Source organism: Orcinus orca, chromosome X (genome assembly GCF_937001465.1).
Source record: "Orcinus orca chromosome X, mOrcOrc1.1, whole genome shotgun sequence".
NCBI lineage: Eukaryota > Metazoa > Chordata > Mammalia > Artiodactyla > Delphinidae > Orcinus > Orcinus orca.
The window spans coordinates 17,543,069-17,569,933 of NC_064580.1; the positions used below are offsets into that span (position 1 = coordinate 17,543,069).

Below are 26,865 nucleotides of genomic sequence, written 5' to 3' on the forward strand. Positions count from 1 at the left end.
CTGACTATTTGGGTCACACCCATGTCTCCTTGACACTCATCGTTCCTGTACAAGCCAATTGGTGTCTTATGTTACTACAAACACCTGTGACTCTGCCTGCGGGCTTTCTCTTGGTCAGAGCAGCAGTTAACAAACCTGGGATCCATCCTAAGCCAATGATGAATGGGAGTTGAAATTTCAATACCTCTGCTTCCTTGACTTTGGGTGGGGGTGGGAAGGGAAACTTTGATTTACGTTCTGTACTGTTTCCCAAAGGTCCCCTGTGGGACTGAGCCCTCGGCCCACAGAGGTAACCTGCTCATTAGTGTACCCTGGATTGGCTTCCTTCCCTGTTTAGCACACTTCCCCCACTCTCCCATTGGTGCTTCTTGGGTTTACTTCCCAAATAACCACTCAAATCCTACTCTCCAGGTCTGCCTGTGGGGCCACCTGCCCAAGATGCTGAATCTGGTTTGAACCAAGTCCCCAGACTCTAGGGTGGGTAGGGTGATGGTGAAGTTTTAAGAGTTTATATCCATCTGCCTTTAAAGGAACTTTGCTGGTAAATTAAGAAATACTGGCTTAAAAGACAATCGTATTGCACTTGAAACTGTTAAACCAGTGGTCCTCAACCTTTTTTCTTCCCCTAACTCATCTGTGAGGTTCCACATATTATCTTCAACAATTCAGGTGAACTCTGACAAAAACACTTTAGGTTATTCTCCTTTCTTTACCCTCCAAACACAGAAACATAAAAGTAGCGAGAACCCCAAAGCAACACACCAGCCCACACCGAACCCCAGTGCCCTAGGAACTCACCACAGATCATCGAGGACTTACCACCATGATTCCCCCAGAACTAGCTTCGTTCCCCCGAGTGTGATTTACCTTTTATTTGAAAGATATGTATATAAAAATGTGCTAGTGGTTTTCTGTGTTGCTAGAAATGGGTTTTTTTTTTGGCTCTTATTTAAAAATGAGAATTACAAAAGAATCTCCCAGGACTCTTTATTGCTGCTTAATAAAACACACTTCGTAGCAGAGATGTCCCTTGACTTGAGCTCAAACAGTACAAACTGCTAAGTGGGAATTATTCCATTATCCTTCACCCTGCTCATGCTTTATTACTTAATAACACTGCTTTACACGGCTGTAAGTGAGATTACAGTATCAGGCTAAAGAGGTGGCACATTCAGTTGCTGCTGCTGCTTCTACGAATATCGCTCCATGATCTATGCGCTTTTTATTTCAATCTCCCTTCACTATTTCTGTAAACAAATTTTGGTAGCATATAAAGGAATACAATAAATAAGTGAAACAATAAACAACCTGCTCTTGGAGTAAATTGAATGCTAGTAGAGGCATTTCTATCGATAACTTAAAATGTTTATAGTTTACATCATTCTTTATTAAAAAGTGCAGTGATATTAAACTGTACCAATTTAGTCTTCCTGCCTCTCAAAGGAGTCCTTAAGATAAACAAGCAGGTATGTTTGAAAAAAAATTTTAAATAACAGTAGTAGAATTGCTAAGAAAGACATATCCAAAGTGAACCTACTGGGATGCTGGAATGGTTCCTATTTAATTTTCTATGTTTTTACTCATATTTCTACACAAGAATGTTGAATAATAATTAAGGTACTCCTAAGGAAATGAACATAATTATTGATTTGCAATGTTACTTATGGAGAAGCCACTAGCAAAATTCATTTATATCTAGGGTTTACTTTCGTCATGTTTATAAAGTAACCTCATGAAATTAGTGCTATCATAAGTGGATTATTCACCTCATTTGTTTACTGAAACGCTGATTTTTTTTGGATGAACCTGAACCTGAAGGGAATGGTAGGGCCCTTTCCTCATTTTTCATTAGGTTTAGAGAGTAATCCAGCTTTAAAGATATTTCTCCCCCTCCTCCTGCAAGAATTGAGTCTCCGGGCTCTAAGTTTTCACTTTTGGCCTTGGAAAAGGTTTATGTATATATTATGAGGTAATTTTAGTAATACATTTATTATTTATAATCTTTAAAATATAGTTGTCTTTTCATGAGGCTTTATAGTGATTTTCTCTTGGAACTTGATCCAGACTCTGGGATCATGCAAAAAAGCTCTCTGTATTCTGGGATTTAAAAAAAAGGCTGGTAAGACATTTGTAATAAGTAGGACGCATGTGACCTTAAAACTACAGGATTCTAATTGTCCTACCGTGACACTTTGATTTGTTTAGGACATTTATTAAAGGTCAGAGAGATGCCCACTTCTAGGTGTCAATGGAACCAGTGCTGGTTTGAAATTCAAAAGAAATTTGAATATTGTAATGACATCACACCCTCTCTTCAGTAAAATTGGCTTCCTCTCCCTCCTCCCTACCCTATCCTCACTTTTGATTGTAAAAACAGTGTTATAACACCTAAGAGCATTAAGAAACAAAATTCCTAATACTACTATTATCATCTCTATTTGTTGCCTTCTACTCTTTGCCCACACACATTTATATTTTTAAACATAGTAGCAATCACAGTATATATACAGAATATCGTATTCTGCTTTTTTATCGCCAATTCTTTTTTGAAAAGAGAGCTGGAATTTCTATAAAGAGATTATAAAATAGGACTAAGGAAGCTACATCACTCTAGCAGAAAAAAAAAAAGGGAACATGTGTTGATTGCGTGAATTTCAAGCTTTTCAAAAGTGATGTAACATTTACCTTAGATTCTTTAACCATAGATTTGAACCCAACCATCTTGGGTTGGAAAAGGGTATGGAATGTAATTAAACTAAAATTTGTGAATGAAAGTAGAGCAGCATTTGCTTTCTGACAGATTGCTAATTAAATGCCACGGAAGACTTGCATATTTAATTTTAGCCATGTAAAGAATGTGCAATAGTTCGTAGGCAAGAGTTTGGGCCAGGAAAGAAACAACTATATTTTTAGATCATTTCGCTATCCTTGTTAATTTATTATCCTCTGATGTAGCTGAAGTGTAGAAATGGAAAAGTTCCTTGACTTGATCCAGAGTTAGGGTTTTGCCAGGCAAAAGGGCAAGATACTTGAGGATAACGGCAAAAGAATGGTTGAAGTGATGTGCCATGAGTTCTAGACAGATGAAAACAAAGTAGAAGATGTCAAGGGGCTGGAGGTCTCTGTAATAAGAACAGACGTAATGGTAAAAATAGAGCAAGATAACTGGAAGAACGGAGGGTTGTGTTCAGCAGGTTTATTAAAACTGAAATAAATCTGAAATGCAAGTGAGTTGGCCTATTTAAAAGTTGTTTTGGTTTTGTTTTGGGTTTTGTGTTGTAAAATATCAATGCTCGAATAGAGAATAAGGCATGGGAATTGAAATCCATTCATTAACTCACTCCTGCATTAATTCAACAAATACCTTGCTAAGACCCACCCTAGGTGCCAGGTGCTATTCTAGGGACTGTAAATATAGTAGTGAAGAAGGCAGAAAATTTTTTTTTGATGGTTTGGAATTTATACTCTAATGGAGGAGCTAGGCACTTAGCAAATAAATATCAACTTGTAACAAGAAAAAGAAATTATAGCAAGGGCATACAGTCATGAGGGCGGGGGAGCTATTTTAAACATGATGGTCAGAACAGTCAAGCGGGGGTGGGGGGGGGGCAGGAATGCGAGGAAGAACACAAAGGAAATGAGGGAAGAAGCCAAGCAGATACCTGGGGAAAGGACGTTCCAGGCATAAGAATAGCAAGCGCGCAGGCCCGGAGAGGGGAAAAAACTTGGCAGGCCTGTCCCTAACATTTGTGAAGCCCAGGGCGAGAGTGCAAACGGAGGCTCATGAAATTTATGTCTAGACATTAAAAGTTATAAAACATATCCTATCATCCAAACTTGACCAGTATACCTCCATATTGGCCAGGAAGGACAGGTCTAGATTTAGAATTCTCGGACTCCTCAGGGTTCTACACAAGCACCTGGTGGTACCGGGTGAGCCAGCCTCTGGCATCTGGTCCCAGCCAGAGGCCAATCCCCCTTTCTCTTCCCATCCCAGGATCCTCCCATCACCATGAGGGGTCTTGCACCATGTGAGTGGACATCCCTGCCTACAGGTCCAAGTTCTGTTCACATACCCCCAAACAGCTGCCCTCTGATGGCTCCTTGGAACTAGGGATGTGCACACTCGTGACACAGTCTGCTCTCTGGGAAGATGAACCAGGGCAGAGGCCCATGCTGTTCCTGGAAGCCAGCTCTTGGCCATTTGGGCAGCCTATCCTGGGGTACTGGGCACCCAGAATGTGGTCTAGATGGGGCACAGCCCCTTGACCCCACTGACTCTGCCCTGTAGGGAAGGGTGTGGCTGGGGGAGGATCAGAGCAACACCCTTGAAATCACAGAGGCCAGGGCAGTGGCCCCTTTTCCAGGACCTAAGGGTGGCGCTTTTGCTTGTCATGCTTGACGAGGAACAAAGAGACGAGTCCCTATATCCTCAGGATTTGAACTGTGATGATGGAGGAGATATGAAACTTCCGTTCTGTGGAGGGTCTATAAAAAGTAAAGGAAGGAAGAAAAGAAAATCAGAATGTATGGAGCATCTGTGCCGAGCCTGGCTGTGTGAAATACACTTTGGCTCGTGTGATCTAATGTAATCTTCCAAATAACCCTGGGAAGTAGGCTTCGTACTCTCCTGCATACAGTTAAGAAAAGAAAACAAGGGAGGTCACTTCCTTGCCCAGAGTCACACAGCCAGTGAGTCATGGGGAGCAGAGGCACAAACCCAGGGCTCCGACTCTTTCTAAAGCCCGTATTCTTTCCACAACAGCACGTCACCTTTGAAAGACATCCTCAGAGAGAGACTTCATTTGGAAGGAGAGTGAACAGCAGTAAACAAGGAAAATCCTATACTTTTCAGAGAGGAAAATGGCTGCACGGGTCCCTTATCCAGGGCTGGCTCCTCTCCCGAGGTCTCTAGAGCTCCTGGGAGTCCATGAGGATAGTATGTTAGTTTATGGTCTTGAGGTATTTTTTTTTAAACTGAGGTAAAATTTATATACAGTAAAATGCACAGGTCTTATATGTATAATTTGAAGAGTTTTGTTTTGCAAATGCAAACACTCATGTAACCACCACCCCAATCAAGACATTTTCTCAATCCCAGATATTTCCTCAAAATATGTCCCTCATCCCAGAAATTTCCCTGTGCCTCTTTCCAGGTACTCTCCTCCCATGATAGGCAACCACCGTTCTGATTTCTATCACTGGGGATTCGTTTTGCCTGGTTTAGAACTTCATGTAAATAGAATCATGCAGTCTGTATTCTTTTTATCTGGCTTCTTTTGCTCAGCATGTTTTTTGTTTGTTTGTTTTGTTTTTGTTTTAGATTTATCCACATTATGGGATAAAAGGAGTTCTCTCCTTTTTACTGTTAAGCATTCCATTGTATGACTATACCACCATTTGTTTATCCATTCATTTACTGATGGGCATTTGGGCTGCTTCCTATTTTTGGCCATGATGAATAAAGCTGTTGTAAATATTCCTGCACATGCCTTTTTGTGAATGTGTGTATTCATTTATCTTGGGTCTAGACACAGGAGGGGAATTGCTGGGTCACATGGTAAGTATAGATTTCACTTTTTAAGAAACTGCCAAGCTTTTCCAAGGTGGTTACGTCGTCAGTTTACACTCCCACCAGTAATGTATGAGTTTCCATTAATAAACTTATTTTTAATTTAATGTATTCAATTTTGAAATGTTCCAAACATAAAAAAGAATAATACTAGCTGACAGCCTTGTATCTATCATTCAGATTTAATACATTAAAATTTCCTGTATTTGCTTCCCATCTTAATAAAGGAAATATTACAGATGCACTTGAAGACTCTCTTCCCATCTCCTTCCCCTTCCTCCTCCCTGGAAATTAGCATCATCCTGAAGTTGATGTGTATCTTCCCACATCTGTCTATTTTTAAGTATATGACAGAATATATGAACTATTTTCAATATCTCACCAAGTCTAACAAAGATGGCATATTTTCCTGTGATAAGTCTGGCCACGGTATTTGAAACAGCAGCCATCTTAATAAGCTCAATTTAATTCTTATTTCCTATTTATTGTTGTTTATCGATTCTAATATCTATAACTTAGGCTGTTTATGCCTGCAATTAATAGAAAATGGGGAATATTAATTTTATTTTAACAGGCAATTTACAGGGCAGATGGAAATCCTTCAAAGCTTGGAATCCTTGAAGGAAAAAATAATGAGGAAGTTTTTGGTGACTGCGCTGGTGGGAACTGTAGAGCTGATGTAACCCTCCCATATCACAGATAAGGAAACTGAGTCTCATACCGATCGTGACTTGCTAGGTTTTTATGGCTACAGAATGCCAGTACCAGAACCAGGCCTTCAGATGTCCATTCTAGAATTCTCTTGACCACAGCATGCAGCTTCCATGTCGCTGAAGGCGATCAAAGATGGAGAAGGAAGAAAGAAGAAAATGTGATGTGCAGGGGGGAGGAAGGAAAAACTTCATAAAAACAAGACGGCAGAAATGTGGTATTTTAAGGAAGAGGTTTGCCCTTCATATGAATGATTCTTGGATTTTGGTGTATATTTTTGGTAGCAGTATGTGGTGAGTCACTAACAAAGAGCTTAAGACAGATGAGTTAACATAAATGGACCAAAATAAGCTGTGGTCTCTAGGCTGAGCAGCTGTTGGCCAAACCTGCCAACAGTTTATTTCCCAGAGACACTTGCAGCAGGTTAAAGTGAGCAGGCGGTGAGTGCCACATTAGAAAATTCCATACCGTTCAGAGCTTCCTGTGCCTGAGATGTGGCTATCCAGGGGGAAGAGGAAAACTCGCAGGTATTTATTGAAGCCCCACTTTGTGGAAGAGGGTCAGCAGGGCTGCAGGCCCCAGGGGGGTGTGTTAGTGGAGGATAAGGTGGGGCACAGGAGTCAGAATGTCCTGGGTTTTCAGCCCTGATGCGCCACTAGCTGTGTGACCAAGGAAGATTCCTTTAGCTTCTCTGTGGCTCTCTGTTTTTCATCTTCTGAATGAGGGGCTTTGATTGGACGACCTCCTAAGTCCCTTCCAGTTAAAACATGTATAGTTCACATTTATTGAGGGCTTACTTTGTGCCAGGCACTTCATGAAGTACTTTGCCTATGGATCTTTCCCCTCCATTAAACCTTTGAGGCTGTTTCAACAGTAGTCTCATTTTGCAGAGAAAGAAACTGAGGCTTCAAGAGGCTAAGAGACTTGCCTGAAGTCACGTAGCGATGTCATGAGCAATGGCAGAGCCTGGACTCAAATCTGAGACTGTCTCGGAAACCTGGCTTCTTAATCACCATTCTGCATCGTCCCTTCTCTCTGGGCAGGAAATTAGGAATGAGTTAGCGTCACATCTTTCTCCCTCTCCACAGCTTTTATCTGCTTCTAATTGTTATGCTTTCATTGCACTGCAGTGGATTTCCCGATCCTAGCTGGAGTCCTGTACTGCATCCACACACTACACTGTGGGTGAATGGCTTTAAAGATAGTAAATCACATTCAAGACACACACCTCACACAGGACAGAAATAGTGTTGAGCAGGGCACAGCAGGGCTGATTCACAGCATCATTGTCGTCTTGAATATTTTGTACATACTCTCTACTGGACACGCTGTACTTGGTGTTCCTGCTGATGTCACTGGCAGAGATGTCTCCTGAGGAGACACCCTGTTTGAAAAGCCAATTCAGTATCCTCCTCTATCCTGATTTAATATGATAAGGCCATGGCAATGGCTGTGATAGTGGCAGCTCCTTTGTTCCCTTTCATAAATAACACGTAATTTAAGCAGCTTCCTGCACTGCCTCTCTTCCAACGAGAACATCAGACATAGGAAAAGCACCCCTCTTTCTAATAGAAAATAAAACGAACTCTAAGATTGTGGGTGATTTTATCTAACCTCTGTTCAAGATCAGCCTTTAGTTGGTGACTAGAAATCCTGTTAAAATCTGTCAGGATAGTTATAACTGAAGTCACACTTTCCATAGTTCTTTCTTTGATGTCTACATATATAAAAATGGAGAACTGAAGCATATCTAATAATTCAAACCAAAACAGAACTGCTGGTTATATTTATTGTGATGTTTTAAGACACAGAAAGTTTGAGCTGAAAAGGGAAGGGAATATACACTCAACCTTCTAAGTCAAAAGGCAAGCAGTAAAATACAGCAGATTGCATTAATTCTTCACCTCTTCCTTTAGTCACATCCATTACCACGCGACCTTGGGATTTCTTTCACTAAAGAGTCAATTTTCCCTCCCCTTGAATATAGGTTGGCCTTGTAGCTTTCGGCCAACAGAATGTGGTGGAAGTGATGCTATGTCAGTTCCAAGTCTAGGTCTCAGGAGACCTGAGTGTTTTCATTTGCTTGCTCTTCTTCTGTTTGCCATGAGCGTATGCCCTGATTATCCTGCTGGAAAATGTGACATGAGGAACAGAGCTGAGTTGCCCGTCGTTGCAGCTGAGGTTATCCCAGATCAGCTGAGCTGCAGCTGACTGCAAGACCTCTGAGCTCAGTTGAGATCAGAAGCACTGCCAAGTCTAAATTGCCAACCTACATATTTATGAACTAAATAAATGCTTATTGTTTAAAGACCTTGAGTCTTGGAGTGTTTTGTTACACAGCATTATGCAGTAACTGATGATTGACACAGAAAGTGAGACTTTAGTTATCAGAGAAATATCCAGGAAGTACTTAAGGGTTGGGAGGATTACAGGGAGCAGCAAGAATCAAACTGAGATTTGACACAAATTTGAAGTTTTTCCAAATCAGCACAGTTATGTATACCACTCCAACAGTCATTCCGCATGCATATACCGAGTCTATGATTGGTAAGACACTATGCTAGGAGGAATACCTAGGGAATGGCAGCCCAAGAAAAGCAAAAGTATAATGACAGACACGATTCATAGAGGTTGGCCACGGGAATGAGGTTGGTCAAATGGTTGAGGATGTTCAGGCTGATGGAGAAGGGTGAAATCAAGGAGCTGGCTCTGGGGCCAAGGGTCAGGGAGAACAGTGACAACGGGATAAAGTTAAAAGCCTCCATAAAGAGGAAGGCATTGAATCTGTTATGGAAGGAAATACCGATATCAGATGTGTGTCTGTGTGACTAAGTATTAAAATAGAAAATAGGTAAGATTAACATAAGAAAACATAGCAAAGCTGTCAGTACACCCCTGCCCTGAAACTGTCCAGTTGAATGGGCTCTGGACAGTTTCTAGCTGCCAGTTTCTGCATCCCTGTACCTGAGGGCTTTTTTTCCAGAATTATGGAAGGTCACTTTACAGGTCAGAAGTGCTGGGAAATTAACATCTACCTCCCCCCTCAACATCCCAGCAGCAATCCTCAACCAATGACTATGGCAGCTGGTACATAAACACCCCAGCTGTCTCAGCTCTTGGGTGGGATGATTTTGAAGCATGTATTTTATACCTTTCCCATAGCTTGCCCACGGAATGAAGCTCTGGTCACCTATTGTGGCAGCTGGCTTAACATACCCTTCATCTGTTGCCTTCCCTTCCCTTCCCTGTCTCACTTCCTACTCACTCCAAGGCCACTAGCCTCCTTTCCGCTCCTCTTCCTGCCCAAGAGCCTTTGCAGTTGCTGCTCTCTCTCTGCCTGAACTGCTCTTCCCCTGACATATGCACGACAGACTTCTTGTCACTTACATCTCAGGCTAAATTTCACCTTGTCAGAGAAGCCTTGCCTGGCTACCAAATCTAACATAGTTTCATCATCTGATCTTAATTCTCAATGTCAGTCACTGTTTTCACTCAGATGTGTTTCTCGCTTGTTGGTTTTCAAATGCTTTTGGCGAGAATGCCAGTTGGCACGACCCTTTTGGGAAGGCTGTTGGGTAGTAATGTCCATCAATAGGAGAATGCATAAATAAATTGTGAACTATTCTACAATGGAATACTACACAGAAATATAAAGAATGAACTGCTGCTACACACAGCACATGGATGAATTTCATAGAAATTAGGATGAAAAAAAGGGAGCCAGGCACAAAAGAGAACACATTATATGATTCCATTTCTATGACATTCACAAACAGGCACAACTAATCTATGCTGGGGGGAGTGGGAATAGTGGTTACCTCTGGGTGGGAGGATATTGCCTGGGAGGGAGACTGAGGTCCTGGAAATATTCTATATCTTGATGCGAGTGGTGATGACATGGATATGTACTTATGTAAAAGGTCATTTAGGTGTATACTTAAGATCCACGCACACTCTATATATGTCATACATTAAAAAAGAAAAAAGTAAGTTCCGTGGGAGCAAGGGTATTTTGTGACTTGGGCACTACTGTCTGACACATAGTATGCCATCAGTAAGTACTTCTTACTTACTAAGTGAATAGATATGGATTTGTATTAAAAAATTTTAACCCCCAAATTAAGTAGAGTTTTATTGAGTACCTATTCCACTTGCTGTATAGAGGAGAGGAATCAAAGGTAAATCAGCTTAATGAAAAATACACGATTATATAAAATGGCAGCCTGTGATAAATGCTGTAAAAACAGATGCCAAACAAAGTGGTAGCAGAGCTAGAAAGAGAGAGCCATTTCAGTTTTAGCTTTGGGGGAAGTGAGATTTGATCTGGCCCTGGAAATACTTCTGCAGGTAGGGCTGGGTGGAAAAAGAGACAAAGAAGGGGGTGGGTGGTGAGTGGCAGGGAACAAAGACTCTGGAAGAGGAAGCCCAGGGCACGTTTGGGAAATGGAGAACCTTGAAGCAGTTGAAGTCAGGGGTGGAGAGTCCTGGGGGAGGGAAAGATGAGCGTCTGTCCAAGCAGGTTGGGGCCTGCTCTAAAAGGGCCTGGACTACTTTGCAAGGAGTTTGGCCTTCACCTGTAGGGATGGAGTTTCAAGTGTCTTAAAGCAGTAGAGTAACTTTGAAGAGAGAATTGTTATCCTCCCTAAATTAATATTAAAAACGATGTTCACTTACAGAAAAATCTGAAAAGCCATCCAACACAAAGGACACACACCTGATATAATCACTGCGATCGCCTTCATATGTCAACTCTGAAATACTTTTTAAAAAATGAGATATAATTCACATACCGTAAAATTGGCCATTTTAAAGTGTACAATTCAATGCATTTTAGGACATTCACAAGGTTGTGCAACCATCACCACTGTCTAATTCCAGAACACTTTCATCACCCCCCCCCCAAACTCATGAGCAATCACTCTCCATTCCTCCTTCCCAACCCCCGACAATCACTAACCTACCTTCTGTCTGTTTTTCCTAGATACTTTTCTATGTATACATGTGCAAAACATATACACACACACACACACACACACACACACACATACACACACACACACACACACACACACACACACACACACACACATACTTCTCTCCCACCCACACAAATGGATTTGTTAATACTGCGAAGTGAGCTGTGTTGACGCTTGAATATATATATCTTGATTCTTGAACACATCAGATTGGCTTGTGAAAAATTAGCCTGGGCGGCAGGGCAACAATGGATTGGAAAAAGAGGTTGGGGGCAGTGACACTGCTAGGCAACACCTGCAGTAGTGGGGCAAGAAGGTCATGCAGGTACGAATGAGGACGCCGGCAGTCTAGTGAATGGTGTGGTGCGCCTCCAAGATCCCCACTTCAGGACTCGGGCATGCGGTAGCTCAGCCGCAGGAAGGGCTGGTGGCTGGTGGCTCTCAGCTGAGTCTCCTTTGGGGCCTTGTACTCACCAGAGGAGAGCTCCCAGCCCCAAATCATATTCGTTCTCTGTGACAGCTTACGTCCAATAATTCATCAGTGGTGTGGGGGAGGGCAGTGGGGGCAGTTTATAAAGGCCATCCCAGCTCTAGAGCTCCCGAAACGCTGAGGCTTTTCTTGTGACTGTATTTCAGCCCAACTCCACTCCTTCTTCCCAGCCCTGCTAACTTCGCTCCTCCCCAGGTGCTGTTCCTAATAAACTTCCTGCACTGATCTCTCTTCCTCAAAGTCTGTTTTCCAGGGGACCACAGTCGTGGCAAATATTTAGGCTAGAAATGGAGCTGGCATAGGTAGATGTCTTTGTGGAGCAATTGAGTGGACAGAGCTTGGTGACTGATTAGAGATATGGGGTGGGAAGGGTGGAAGAGTTAAAGAGAAGGAGCAAAACACATACACATATATAATTTATAATATATATAAATACACACACACACACTTTATATATATGTAAATGCACAATACATTCTCAGGCACTTACTCAGGGTCTACTTTGTACAAGAAACACTTTTGGAAGCTGAAGGTGCAAATCTTTTTTTTTTTTTTTTCTGCACCTCACAGCTTGTGGGATCTTAGTTCCCTGACCAGGGATTGAACCTGGGGTCCCACAGTGAAAGTGCCGAGTCCTAACCACTGGATCACCAGGGAATTCCCATAGATCTGGTTCTTTTTATTTATTTGTTTGCTTGTTTGTTTATTTATGGCTGCGTTGGGTCTTCGTTGCTGCACGTGGGCTTTCTCTAGTTGTGGCGAGCGGGGGCTACTCTTGTGGAGCACGGGCTCTAGGCACGCTTCAGTAGTTGTGGCTCGCGGGCTCAGTAGTTGTGGCTCATGGGCTCTATAGCACAGGCTCAGTGGTGCACGGGCTTAGTTGCTCAGCGGCATGTGAGATCTTCCCGGACCAGAGCTCGAACCCGTGTCCCCTGCATTGGCAGGCGGATTCTTAACCGCTGCGCCACCAGGGAAGTCCTAGATCTGGTTCTTTTGTTCAATTAATCCACAGTATGTTGGGGCAGACAGAGAGTAAACAACTAATTCTAATACAATTTGTTGCACACCCTGGTAAATGATAGGGAAAAGTGATGAGGAAATATTAAAAGATGTCGCCAATGTTTTAAGCCGAGGTGTCTTGAAAGATGGTAAAGCCATCGCGTGACATGGAGAAGGCAGAAGAAAGATGGTGTAATTAGAAAATAAATATCAAGGTTAATATGTCCTCCAAAGAGTTGGAAATATGGGTTTGGAACTCCTGAGAGAGGTCATGAATAGAAATACATATTTAGGTGGTATCTATATAGAAATGACAGTTAACGCCTTGGGAGTAGATGAGATTGTCAAGGGAGATCATGTAAAATGGAAACCTGAGAAAGATCTACAGCAGAGCTGAACTCAGGCTGCCAGTCCCTATGTTAACACCCATGGCAGACATAGGTAATTGAACATAGGGCCTCAGAATCCTTCTCAACACATGGCTTCAGGGAGTCACTGCCAGCAAATCCATTTACCCTTTCTGGTTTCTTCTCGAAGTCTAGGTGTGGTAATCAGGAACAACTGTGGGCATCCAAGGAAGGTGAGCTGCTCTGGTTATTAGGGGCAGAGAAAGCACCCAGGAAAGCAGGGGAAGTACTAGAAGAGTGGGGAGGGGGGTCCCAGAAGAAGAGTGTTTAAAGAAGGAAATAATAACATTTATCAAATGACTAAGTTGAGGACTTGAGGAGACAATGAGATTTGAAGGGGGAGGCCAGTGGTGACCAAGGAAAGTGGTTTCACTAGTGGTTTGCAAGAGAAGAGAGATGAAGGAAGTTGGAGTAGAGAATGGGAGGAGTTCCAAATGCTCAACTATAAATGCACTGCCTTGAACCTCCCTGCGGAGTGTATTAAATATGCATTTCTAGGACTCACCCCAGAGCCCTGGCCTCAGGGTGTACTCTGGCCTCCCAGGAGCTCTTCTATCAGGATTATCTGTGTGGCAGCGAGAGGCTAGAAGCCACAGGTGGGTGCTCACTGTAGCAGATGCTGTTGATATCCCTTTCACATGCATTCAGCACTCACCGTTCAGTACACACTGCTGGCGTGATACACAGGCACATGTACTCTCTGCCTGAGCTGAGGACTTTCTCTGGAAACTGGAGCATGCTGGCCTGCTTGCCAGAAATGCCAGAGAGGTAATTTCCTAGGGAGCAGCCTTCAACCAAGAAGGACAGAAGTTGGTGGATAAATAGCTCAACTTGCTCACCTCTCAGGTGGAATAACTCAGGGCTAATTTTATATCATCTCCCAGTACTCCCCAGTAGGTTTGAGCCAGAGGATGCTCATTAACATACTCTGTATTGGCTTCTTTCCCTCTGTCTCACTTCCCTACCCTCCTGTTGGTGTTCCAAGATCACGTCTTGCCTAAACTATGAGTACCCATATCCCGGTCGGTCTCGGAGTTGGCTCTTGGGGAAACCCCAAACTCACCATCTCATTTCCTCTTCCTGGGCACATAGAACAACTACATATTCCGGTGGCTCCTGCAGTCTGGTTGAGCCCAGGTGACTAGGCTCTGACACATGGGCAAAAGTGATATACGTCACCTCTGGGCCTGGCCACAAAACTCCTGGTGTGATCATCCCTCTCAATCTTTCCTCTCCATGGTGACTCCAGAGGCCATGTGTTTAAGACGGCAGCATCACAAGATAGAAGTTGCCTGGATTCCTGAGTCAGTGATTGGAGGGGACCTACTAAGGAGAGCTGTCCCACTTGTACCAGATTGTGACATGAATGAATGAGAAACAGAACTTTACTACGTTAATCACTGAGTTTTTTTTTTTTTTGTTACAGCAGCTAGCATTAACCGCCCTGATTAATATACCTGCCCTCTCAGTCTTCCCTCACTCAATTCTCAAAAATTACTGCTCTCCATCCTTCTTTAAAAATTTCCATTCCCTCAGCATGGCTAATAACATAGCTGAAAACGGCCATGTGTTAAATGCAAGACACAATTATCTGATGAAGTACACTCAGTTGTGAACAAGAAGTACCAAATTATCTCCCCAAAGACAGTTCTCTTTTCAAATGGATTCCTTGTTGGTACAATCTATGAAGGAGATGTTCCTTAAGTATGCTGAGCCTTCTCATTGTCTTTGCATAATCACTGGCCCATCCTGTTCCCAGCTTTATCTGTACTGTCCACAAGAAAGAGGGGTCAGCCACTTCTAAGAGATTGCTGAACTCTGGCCTCTGTAATAAAGCCCAAACTCCTCAACCTGGCATTTCCAGCCATCCCTGGTTGGCCCCAACCTGTATTTCTACCCTGATCTTTGCCCCGCTCCCCCTCCTCCATGAAACCTCTCGAGAATCGTACTTTTGACAGGGTGTGCTTTCCCAACTCCACACCTCGGCTCCACTCTACTCTCCACTTGGAGTGTCCTTTCCTCACTTCTGCTCCTTTCTAGATCCAGCCCCCACTCACAGGCCTGATTCCAACTCTATCTCCTCTCTAAGGCCCTGAAATCCCATTTTGCCTTCCCTTTTGTTGCTATGACGCAACTGAATTTCAGCATTTGCTGCTTATTATTATTTACATCTTTTTATGTGTTTATGTCCTCTCTTCTGAACTAGAAATGAACTATTTAAACAAAACATTATGCCCTTTTCTCTTTTTAATCCCTTTAGCTTTTAATATATAGTCAGGGACATGATTACTGAAGATAGATAGAGATACAGCAAATTGAACTTCTTAAAGATCACAAATGCAAAGTCTCGTTAACACATGATTTAAAAAAAATATTATTTGGAAATAATTGTAAATTAACAGAAAAGCTGCAGGAATAAAAATAGTATAAATAACATCTGTAAATACCTTACCTAGATTCACTTATTCACTTACTGTAAATATTTTACTTCATTTCCTTTATTTCCATATCTCTATCATCTATCTATCTTTCTGTCATATTCTCTTCATACACACACACACACACATACACACACACACAGTGTTTTCTGAAGCATTTGAGGGTAAATTACATGCATGATGACGCTTTACCCTTAAATACTTCAGTGTGTATTTCCTAAGAATAGGGCTAATCTCTTACCTAATCACAAGAGAGTGATCAACTTCCATCAATTTAATACTGACATAACACATTTGTATCAATAATTTGTTCCCATTCCAATTTTGTCAAGTAACCCAATAATGTCCTTCATGGCATCTTGTCCCTCCAATACTGGACCCACTATAGGGTCAGATATAGCACTTAGTTGTGTCTCTTTAGCCTCCTTTAATCTGGAACATTTCCACAGCCTTTTTTTGTCCTTTATGACATGATTAGTTTTCAAGTTAACACACCTCCCCCTTTTAAAGAATGTCAAAATTTTTAAAAACACTCCTAGGTTGGCAGGCTATTTTATATACATACATCTGGATGGATGTGGAGTTTCTGAGTAGTGTCATAACCAATCCCAGTGCAAGACTCCAAACTTGAACCTCCTTTTATTCTCATTCTGAACTTATAACCAATGGCAATAGTTTTAATGCTGCCATACAGGAACCTTTGCCTTATTTTATTTACAATGCCTTTCTCCTTATTCAAGTGGAGTTGGAGTGGAAGAGGAAATCACAAATCTCTTTCTCCTCCAGCTTCTGCTGGGCTGCAGGCTGCATGGGAGGAAAAGTCAATATAGGAAGTGAGAGAGTAAACTGAGAAGTTGAAATCAAAGTGGTAGGCCGCTAAGTCTTGGCTGTGGTGTATCTCAAAGCATTTTTACAGACAGCATTCAGCCATCATTAAATAAAATCCCTATGCTGTGGAAAGCGAAGGCATTAGTAATTTCCGTTGTCTATGAGTGGAAACAGAGACACTGACAGGCGTAATGGCTTTTCTACTTTGAGTCTGAGAGGCAATGAGGAATCATGGAAAGAGAGCCGATAAAGGAGTGAATCTGTTCAGGAGATTTGAATCTATTTATTACCATCGCTGCCAAGGAGTTATATAGCTCAGCAAGTCATATCCTCTCTGAACCTTGATATCATTATCTGTAAAATGAGGGTTTGGAGTGACTAGACTCGCCCCAAGTTTCCTTCAGTGATTCTAAAATTCCACGATCATGAATTCCAGCACACATTCAATGCACACCTGTGCAGTGTCTACTGTGTGCTGGGCACTGCGGGGCAGTAGCAGTGGAGGGAAGGCATGTCAACAAAGAATTGGGAGAAGGGCCACAAAAGGGGCAAGTTCAAGATACAGGAGTGTTACAAAGAAGACAGTAAGCAGCTTTCCCCAGGGAGTTGCACGCTTCATAGAGGAAGCGTCTGACAGTGGTTGTTGAACCAAGTCTCGAAGATGGAGATAGGGCATTCCAGGCAGAAGACGCGTGGCTCTTTGTGGATTGCACTTTGGATTTGAACACAGTGTGCTCGAGGTTAAGTGAGGGTGGTGAGGCTGGAAAGGTAGCCCGGCAGGGCCAGATCTAGGAGAGCCACTTTTCCAGGTAGAGAGGAGTTTGAGGGGTGGGGTGAGACTTGAGGCCAGGAGGTCTATTGCAGAAGATAAAGGATAACGGACTGAGAGACACAGGGGAGATGAAGCAGCAGAGTGGTCGGAGACATGTTTAGGAGAAAGAATTGAGAAGGCTCACCAATTGAGGGCAGGGGGAGGGAGAGAAGGGGCTGTCACAGGACTTCCACGTTTCAGATTTGTGCAGGGGACTGGACTGTGGTGCTATTAACTGCAGTCGGAAGTCCCCAAGGAGGAGCAGGTTTGGGAGATGTATGAGTTCACTGTAGGATGTGTTGGCTTGGCCTAGAGATGTGTATGGGACACCCAAGTGGAGATGGCTAGCAGGCCGTTGTGTAAATGCACCTGGAGCTCAGAAGTCTGGGCCAGAGACACATCTGACGGTTAACATGTTACAGGTGTGAAGGATGTCACTCAGGGACGGTGTAACTTTAGGAAAGGACTGTGCCTGAGAGGGAAGGACAGGAGTTCTGTTGTCTTATTAGGTCTGGATTCATACTGCTGAGACCTTCTTAGCAGGTAACTTTGGGTGGGTAACTTTGAACCTGTTTCTTCATTTTTAACAATCAGCCCAATTTGTAGACTTATGAGAGTTTGAGATTAAAAGAAATCCAATCGATGGCACTTGTAAGAAGAGCAGAAAGGGCACCCCAGGAAACACCATTAAGCTGATATCTAACGGACATAAGATGGCTCCTGACTGTAGGTTTCAGGAGGAGCCACTTGCTAAGTTGCCACATTAGTTTGTTACCAGTTGCTTAATTTCTCTGAGCCCTGGCTTCCTTTTCTTCAAAATGGAGATAATAACTACTCTTCCGGTTATCTCAGAGAACTCTTTTGAAAAGCAAGCAAGATAAGGTTTGTGTGAACACTGCAAACTGAGATATAATGTTAGTTATTATCAAAATGAATGGAACAAAAAGATGTGGCCAATTCCTCAGCATATTTTGTGCTGTTACCACCACGGAGTGTCTGTCAGCATCAATACTGAGCAACGTTCTAACTAGTCAGTGGCAGAACGGGAATAAAACCCAGGGTCTCTGACTCTGGGCCATAGTTATGCTAATCCCTGTATGAGGCCATCTTACTACCTGGGAAAGAAGAAGTAGAACTGTGGACTGCAAACCTTGTGAGACCACCAGGGGCTTGGGGTCTCCTGTGATGACGACTTCATCTATTCTGCTTTTCCTCCGATCAGGAAGTGTAAAAATGTGATCACAACTCCTCCTAAAACTTCAAGTTCTCGTTTCCAGGTGGGGAAAGATAACCCCCTCTGCGTAAATAGTAGCATTATTGCAACAACATGGAAAGCCTGCCAGCACCCAGAAAGCCCTCAATAGATGTTAGTTCACTGGGCAGGCCAGATACAGTATTCAGAATGGAAGAAGTCAGCAGTATCCACTGGGTGAGGCAACCTCAGGTCCAAACTAGTCCACGATTACACAGGGACTAGGCCAGATTCTGGTCTGGGGGCAACGATGGGCGAGATTGACAACCGGAGCTCACCTCCAGGTTGCTTTTACTTCCATTTTCTCCCAAAGCGGCTAACAAACCATGAGAATGATACAGATGAGATAAGAACGCAACGATGGAGACGCAGCTCCCCTTCACTTCTCTTGCTTTTCTTAGTGATCTTGGCAGCCTGAAAACAGTAAGACGTTTCCTAGGTCAGAGGAATCCAGAGTCGTGGGCCCGCAGCCTTTAAAACTCCATGCATGTCAGCATCCAGAAACAACTTGTACAATCATGTAAGGCAGTAGCCTGGCACTTAGCAAGCCCCTCACTCGGGCCTGAATTCCTGCTGGAGCATCACAGGGGCAACTGCCTCTTATCTGTGCCTGCACTGTGGGCCCTAGGAGCTTTCCATTTATGGTTACTTACAGGTTTTCTGTAGCAGGCCTGGTGATGGCCTATAGCACAGAGCTAAACCCTCCATCTCCTTCTTTCTCTTCCACTCCTTCCCTTCCTCCCTTCTTTCCTTCTTACCTTCTCTCTCTCTTTTTAAAAATAGACTTTATTTTTTAGAACAGTTTTATGTTGGGCTTTGTCTGATGCTTTTCTTATGGTTGAACTGGGGTTATGGGTTTGGGGGAGGAAGATCACAGTGGTAAAGTGTCATTTTCATCGCATCACATCGGGGTACATACTAGCTACCTGACTGATGACTTTCGACATTAATACTGGCCATCCGGCTGACACGGGGTTGGCCAGGTCTCTCCACTGCAAGGTTACTCCTCGTTTTCCTTCTTTCCATGCAGTCCTCTTTGGAGGGGAGTCACTCTGCACAGCCTACATTTAAGGAGTAGGAAGTCAGGGTCCACTTCCTACAGGGTGGGGTAGCTACAAAATTTATTTTCAATTCTTCTGCATGGAAGATTTGTTTCTTCTCCCCATTTATTAATTTATTCAATCATTTATTTATATCAGTATGGACTCATGGATATTTATTTTATACTTTCAGTTATAATCCAATACTACTTTCTTTCTTTTGTTATTCAAACTGTTCCAGCTTTGACCACTGGGAGGTCTTTAATTATTTTTCATTTATTCACTCAACCAAAATGCAGTGTGAACTTACTGGATACTAGTCAGAGAAGATTCAAGAATAAACAGGGCTTGGATTAGCGCAAGATGGTGGGGTAGAAGGACGTGAGCTTACCCGCTGCTTCGGAAAACACCAAAATCGCAACTAACTGCTGAACGACCGTTGACCAAAAAACGCTGGAACCTACCAAGAATGAACAGGGCTTAGCTCTCCCTTCAAGGAACTCTCAGTAGGGGTGGCAGGAGGGAGGAGAGACAGGCAAGAAAAGATACAAAGACATGATACCATGGTGAGTGCCTTGGCAGACGACGGAAGTTCAGAATGTTGGGCTCGGTTACGCGGATTCACTTCCCTGCCTCTCTCCTGAGCATTTCTGACTGATCGTCTTAGGAGAACCTTCCGCTCCACACCCTGGGTTAGTTTCTCTTTCTTCCCTTGGTATCCAATCGCTGCACTTTCCTAGGCAGGGCAGTATTACAGAAAGAGCATGGCACCCACCACAGATAATCTAGATTGACACTTAACAGATATATAAGGTGGCTCCTGACTATAGCAAAGAAGGACTGTGATAGCCCTTTGTTAGCCCTTTGCAGTTCCTGTGGGCATGGAGTAGCTTATGATTATGCAGAACAGGAAGGGAAAGTCAGTGAGACCTGCAATAGCAGGAATTTGATTTTAGTCCCTCCCAACCTGCAGCCTTATGGGGGTCCCAGGAACCTGCTCTCTCAGCCTCCAGCTTCACATTTCCAAAGTCCGGCTCCTGGCCAACCCTTGGTTAATCGACATTTGAGCAGTAATTATTTTTAGATTGCCCACTATACGTTCTGCCACTCAGTGTTATGCGATCATGTAATGAAATCCATGCCCTAGTGCATTAACTAACCTTTTGAAAAAAACCTTTCAATAGCATCTCCCCCGCCTCCCCCTTCACAAAGAGCTGGCAAAAAGCTCCTGGACTTGAGTGCTAAATGTCGAACCATTAAAAACGCTGGTGAAAGCTATGAAGTCATCAAGTATTGACCTGAGAGAACATTTAGCACCATCTGATTTCTCCATCCTGACATCAACATGAAACGGACCTTACATGCCAATGAATCACTTTCCCTATTTAAGTTCACAGGGTTTGTCTAAAATAGCTCCCCTGGTACAAAAGGAAATTTCAGCCTAGGGATTATAATGGTGAGTGGTAGACTCAAGTTCTATTGCTTTCTCTATAAGAAAAGGAGGGCTTACTAAAACTGGATTCTTTTGGGGGGGCGGGGGAGGGATGATAGAGTAGAAGTGTCTTCTTCTTCACAGAAGCCATTAGGAAATCAGAAATCCAATCTCACGTGTACTACATTTTCTTAATATTCTATGTTCTCCAACTATAGTGTGAGGAACTTGTTCAAAATGTAGGTTCCAGCCCCTCACACAGGTATGCTGATTTAGCTGCTATAGCAGATGATGTGGGGTCCCTGCCTATATTTCCTCAACCCTTACAATTCCAATGCACCCAACCTGACCACCAGTTCCTAGCACCTTCATCTTTTTGCCAGAGGGCTATGATTTTGCAGGCCAGAAGTACCAGGGAATTAACACCAGCCAAGTGCAGCTTCAATCTATGACTGAGGAGAGTTGGTGTCCAAACACCTCGACTCCCTCTCTTCTTCACTGGCAGGATGCTGAGACGAGTGTACTATGTTGTTTTCAAAGTTCCCAGTGGGATGAAACTCCAGTTACCCATAGTAGTAACTGGCATGACAGGACACCTTTTATTGGCTGCCTTCCCTTACTAGTGTTTCCTGGGACCACCTCCCCAAATCAGCTTTCTGCAATTGAATCCTTGTCTCAGGGTCTATTTCTGAGGGAGCTCAGACTAAGACAGTTGGTCTGGAGTTGAGCCCAGTAATCTGCATTTTTAACAAGCACCCTAGGATGATTTGATGCACGTGGCACAACATAAGACATTTTGAGAAGCTCTGTTTTGTGACTTTTATGATAATTAAATGTAAGGACACTAGCATTCTTTACTGGTCTACCATCTTCTAGAGCCTTTGCAATTCCCTTGAGTCTTATGACTATTGCTTGCGGGGAGAGAGATGGAGAGGGAGAGGGAAGGATTATCTGCTTGATCTCTTTCCTCCAGGATCCAGGCTGGGGTTGGGAGGGGGAAGCCGGATGGTGTCCGGTTAAGTTTCATCAGGAAGTCAGGGGGGTATGAAGGGCACTTGGAGAGGAATTGAAGGGGATCATTCCTGAAAGAGCTGTTTCAAGGAAGCACCACGAGCGGACAATGAAAAGTTGAGGAATGAAATAGGACTGCTGAGTGTTGGAGCAGTAGAATGGCTGGGTCATGACCTGGAAGTGCTGAGTAAAGATAAAGTCAGAGGTGAAGGGACAGGCCAAGGGCATAAAGAGAGGCCTGCTCAGGGCTGATCACATGAATGCTGGTGGTTCACTCTGGAATTTCCCATCATATGTCCTTGATGTTCCCTGTTGGGCTGGGGACAGACCAGTATAGATGACCCCTGAGACAGACTAAACATGAGATCATGGTACACACACATGCCACAATGTGTGCCCCACCCCCACCCCCACAAACACCCATTTGAAGGAAATGGTACTGAGACAACTTTGAAGATGACATCATGCAAAGAAGCAGAACTTTGTTGGATTTCCTTATACTTATTTTCTGGTTTAGGGTTGTTTTCATTTGACATTACATGTCTTTTCACAGTGTGGTGCCTTTAATGATCTTAAACTGGATCTGGAACACACCCTTCAAAGAGCTCAGCAGGAAGCAGCCACATACCCGCCGAACTGCTCTTTGTTCTGAATCCAATCCGGAGTGTCCATTCCAGCCTGTGAGCTGGTTTCTGTTCCTGCTACTAAAGCTCCCAGGTGAACACCAGCTCATCTGACAAAGACCCTTCCCCTGCCAAGCCTTCACCAGGTCCCCTTCTTTGAAGGAGATGTACCCTGTCCCTTGTGCCTCCAGACACTGGCTGGGATTGGGTTCCTCCTACATCCCACTGAAATCAAGATGCTGCCACTCTTATTGATCTTGCCCAGAGCCTTTTGCTGTTGGGCTCCTGCCCACCAGATTATCAGATAACCTTGACTGTTGGAGCCAGCAGGCCCTGGAACATTGTGATACAGATTGCTGGCCATGTTCCTTGGGACCGGCTTTATGGACCACTCAGAATATTTTGCCAAGCTCCTTTGAACCCTGCTATGTTGCTCCAAAATTCCAGCACGTTTTGCAGCTGAGCCTGCATGGCTAATTGGAAAAAAATACTTTAAAAAGTAACAACTACAAATGTAAGCTCTACCAACAATATCCATCTGTTTTTTCATTGGTGTTTCCCAAGCCCTTTGAACAGTGCCTGGCACAGTAGGCATTCAATCGAACTTTGTTGAATAGATGAATGATATGATGTTGACAAGGAAGAAAAGGAATATGGCATGTTACATAGGGAGCTTTTCAATTAGCTCAAATATGTATGTGTTATAAATGGAAGGGGGACTAGACATAACTTTTTAATGAAGAGTTTCAACTCAGTGGGGATAGAGACATGAAAGTGTTTTATTTAGCTTTAATCTCTGTTTCCAACTGTGCTCTGTCTTATTGCCCTTCCCGTTTTCTTAATAACATCTTGGGCAGGTTCCATAACTTTCTGGTCACTTTTGATTATTAGAAGTCCAGTCCAGCTTAAAATTTCAATTTCAACTTTGATCTCAATCGCTCATTTCCTCTCCTTGCCCAAACCTAAGGTTGAGCTGTGTTGGAGTGGCCTGATCTAGCTCTAAAATATATCCTTCACTTAATACAAAAATGTCTTTTACTTAATGGGATGCTATTGTTACTCTCTCTTGGTTGTTATGGCTTTTTGGGTGCACACTGCCAGGCCTCTGTACCCTCTTGGTGGCAGCTTTCCAAATGCTGACTTTCTTATGGGGCACATGGTGAATTCCTTAGGGCAGTGGTCTGTGAGATCAGAACTATTTGCTTATTAACACTGAGATGTCATTTGTCTTTTTCACTGTGTTGGCATCTCCAATGATAATGCAAAAGCAATGGGGGATAAAACTGCCTGTCCCTTAGCGTGAAGCAAAGCAGTGACACTAAGTTCTACTAGTAGTCATGGTATTCTTCATTGCTGTCACTCTTGGTAACAAAACAAAACAAAACAGAATCCAATTTCAATTAAGAATCCAATTGCAATTAAGAATGTCCTTGACGAAGCAGTAAAAATTACTGTGTTAAATATTGACCTTTGAGTACACACCTTCTTAATACTCTGCATGATAAAATGGGAAGTGTGCAGAAAGCACTTTTGCTGTATACCGAAGCATGATGGTTATCTTGAGAAAAATTATGTGTATGGTTGGTTGAGTTGCGAGCTGAACTAGCAACTTATTTTCCTGGAAAATCATTTTGACGGGAAAGAATTCCTGACAGACAAACTCTGCTTATTTAGACTCAGGTATGTGGCAGCCATTTTCTTGTAAGTGATTAAAGTAAACCTGCCACTTCAAGGAAAACAACTGACACCATTTGTTGTCAGGGATAAAATTTTAGGTCTCAAGCAAAAATTAAAATTTTGTAAAACTTGTATTCATCATTTTTGAGCATGAAAGCTTCCCAGTTCTTAAAAAAATTTCTGGTGAGCTGACTGGTGAGATCACTGGTGATATTAACAAATGTGACTTTTTGAAATTATATAATGAAATAGGTAAACATTTGGAACATCTATATAACTCAGTGAACCAATATTTTCAAATTATCAATGCATGATTTTACAAAATACGTATGGGCAAAAGATTCATTCAAAGTACAAGATAGATGGATTTTAATGTAAGAGTATGAAAAGTTCATCATTGTGGTTTCAGATTTCACATTGTAACTAACGTTTAAGAAAATATCTCTTATAGACTTTTACTGTGGCATCAAAGAAGAGTACTTCTAATTACCTGAAAAGGCCATTAAACTATTCTTTTCTTGGGGACTTCCCTGGTGGTCCAGTGGGTAAGACTCCGTGCTGCCAATGCAGGGGCCCCAGGTTCGATTCCTGGTCAGGGAACTAGAGCCCACATGCATGGCTAAGAAGAAGAAGTCCGCATGCTGCAACTAAAGATCCCACATGCCGCAACTAAGACCCAGCGCAGTCAAAATAATAAATAAATAAAAACAAATAAATATTTTTTAAAAATTCCTTTCTTTTCCAACTACAAAGCTGCATGAGGCAACAGACTGAATGCGGATGCAGATGTGTGAGAATATAGCTATCTTCTAAGTCAGAGGTTTGCAAAAATGTAAAACAATGCCACTCACTAATTTTTTTTTTTTCCCTTGGAAACTATAGTTATCTTTCCATAAAGATAGGTTCTTTATGGTAACCTGTAGTGGGCTTTAACGTTATTTTTAAGTGAATCAATTAATAAATATTAACCATTCTCAGTTTTAAGTTTGAATTCAGTAAATATCAATACTTATAATGCACATAAACAAAAGCTCCTTGGGACCTGTAATTTTTAAGACTGCAAACGGATCCCGAAACCAAAGAGCTTGAGAACTAGTGATTTAGGGCTTTGACACTTCAAGTCAGTTCACGGACCAGCAGAATCTGGATCACCTGGGATCTTGTTAGAAAAGCTGAGCCCCATCCCAGACTCACTGAATCAGAACCTGCATTTTAATAACATGCCCAGATGATCCACGGGGGCCACATGTACTATTTTAGAAGACGCTGGAAGGCCTCCCCACTATATAGGTCCCTGATGGAGGAGGTCTGGCTCAGTCTCTTTTTCCTCCCTCTGTCAGCTACCACCACTGGGTGTCTGCCCCAAGCCCCTTGCCACTGGGGGGTCCCTTGATCTAGTGGGCAGCCCTCTTGAGTGGGATGAGGTATGATTGCTTAATCCCAGATATCTTCTTCCTCAATGTCTCCTTGGCCTGCAGGAAATGTACTCATTCTTGCCTTGCCAGGTTGTGCCATGCAAGCACATCCACTGCCAGCCTTCTTCACCATCCTTCCAGGGTGGGCTGTTCCAGCATCCACCTTGCTCTACCCTGTTCTACACCTCCAGGCTAGAAGCAGGCTCCAGTATCCATGCTCACATAAACCTCCAAACTCCCAACACTCTCTCATCTTTAGCATGTGGAGCTACTCACTACTTCTCTGTCCTCAACTCTAGGTCCAAAGTCCCATTCAACATGCTCTAATTTATGAAAGAACAAACACAAGCCTGTAAAACTATTATCAGAACAATTTTAACCCCAAATGAATCAAAGCTAACTCTTTTGGGGCTAGGTTTTTCAATTTATCTTGGCTCACAGAGAATAAAATGGGATTAGCCTGACTGCTTGGGTCTGATGGGGTCATGTCAGTGGGCAGTAGAGAGAATGCAGAAAGGTCAGAACACATCTGGTTAAGAGGGATTGAAGGCAGAGATAAGTGAGGGGATCAGCAGAGAGCCACAAGCTGCTATAAATGGATTTATGTCTTCTGACACAGAAAAATGACAATCCAAGAGAATTTAGACAAATGCAGATGAAATTTCTGAGCCACAGCTGGTAATTCTGAGGAACTGTGGGGAAGAGGAGAGCTCAAAGACTGGAAAAGGGAAGATGTCCGAATTTCCCCAGACTTCTCACCTCAAAATGGAAATTGAGTTTGCTCAAAACTCTAGAATGAATTATTAAATTGAGTGGTTTATGGGTACTCAGACAGGGAAAAGGAGGTGGCAAGCAAACAGCCCGGAGTCACGAACTCATGCCCGGTGAGTCCCCAGATCGTAAGTGCTCTGGGCAGATTAGGGGCGTGTTCCGGTGTCAAGACTCCATGACCGGATTTTAGTCCTGTTTGTCACAGTGATTTATAAAAATCCATTTCCTGATAAGATGGAGAATTATGGACTGGATGAAAAACAGTTGGGGGCGGTGTGCCTATGGAACTGGTTGAACAACTCTACCCAGAGAGTGCTCATTAATGTTCAATCTGAAGTGGATCTCCAGTGATAACAGTAATCATAGCAATTATAATAATGATGACAGTAACAGTAGCTGTCACTTACTGAGT

The 26,865-nt window shown here is 43.0% G+C and overlaps 1 non-coding gene across 1 annotated transcript; it reads left to right on the forward strand.

The window, feature by feature from the left end:
- Positions 1-24,794: 24,794 nt before the first annotated feature.
- Positions 24,795-24,867, forward strand: TRNAG-GCC (transfer RNA glycine (anticodon GCC)). The gene has a single exon. It is a non-coding gene; the product is annotated as a tRNA-Gly (tRNA).
- The last annotated feature ends 1,998 nt before the right edge of the window (positions 24,868-26,865 follow it).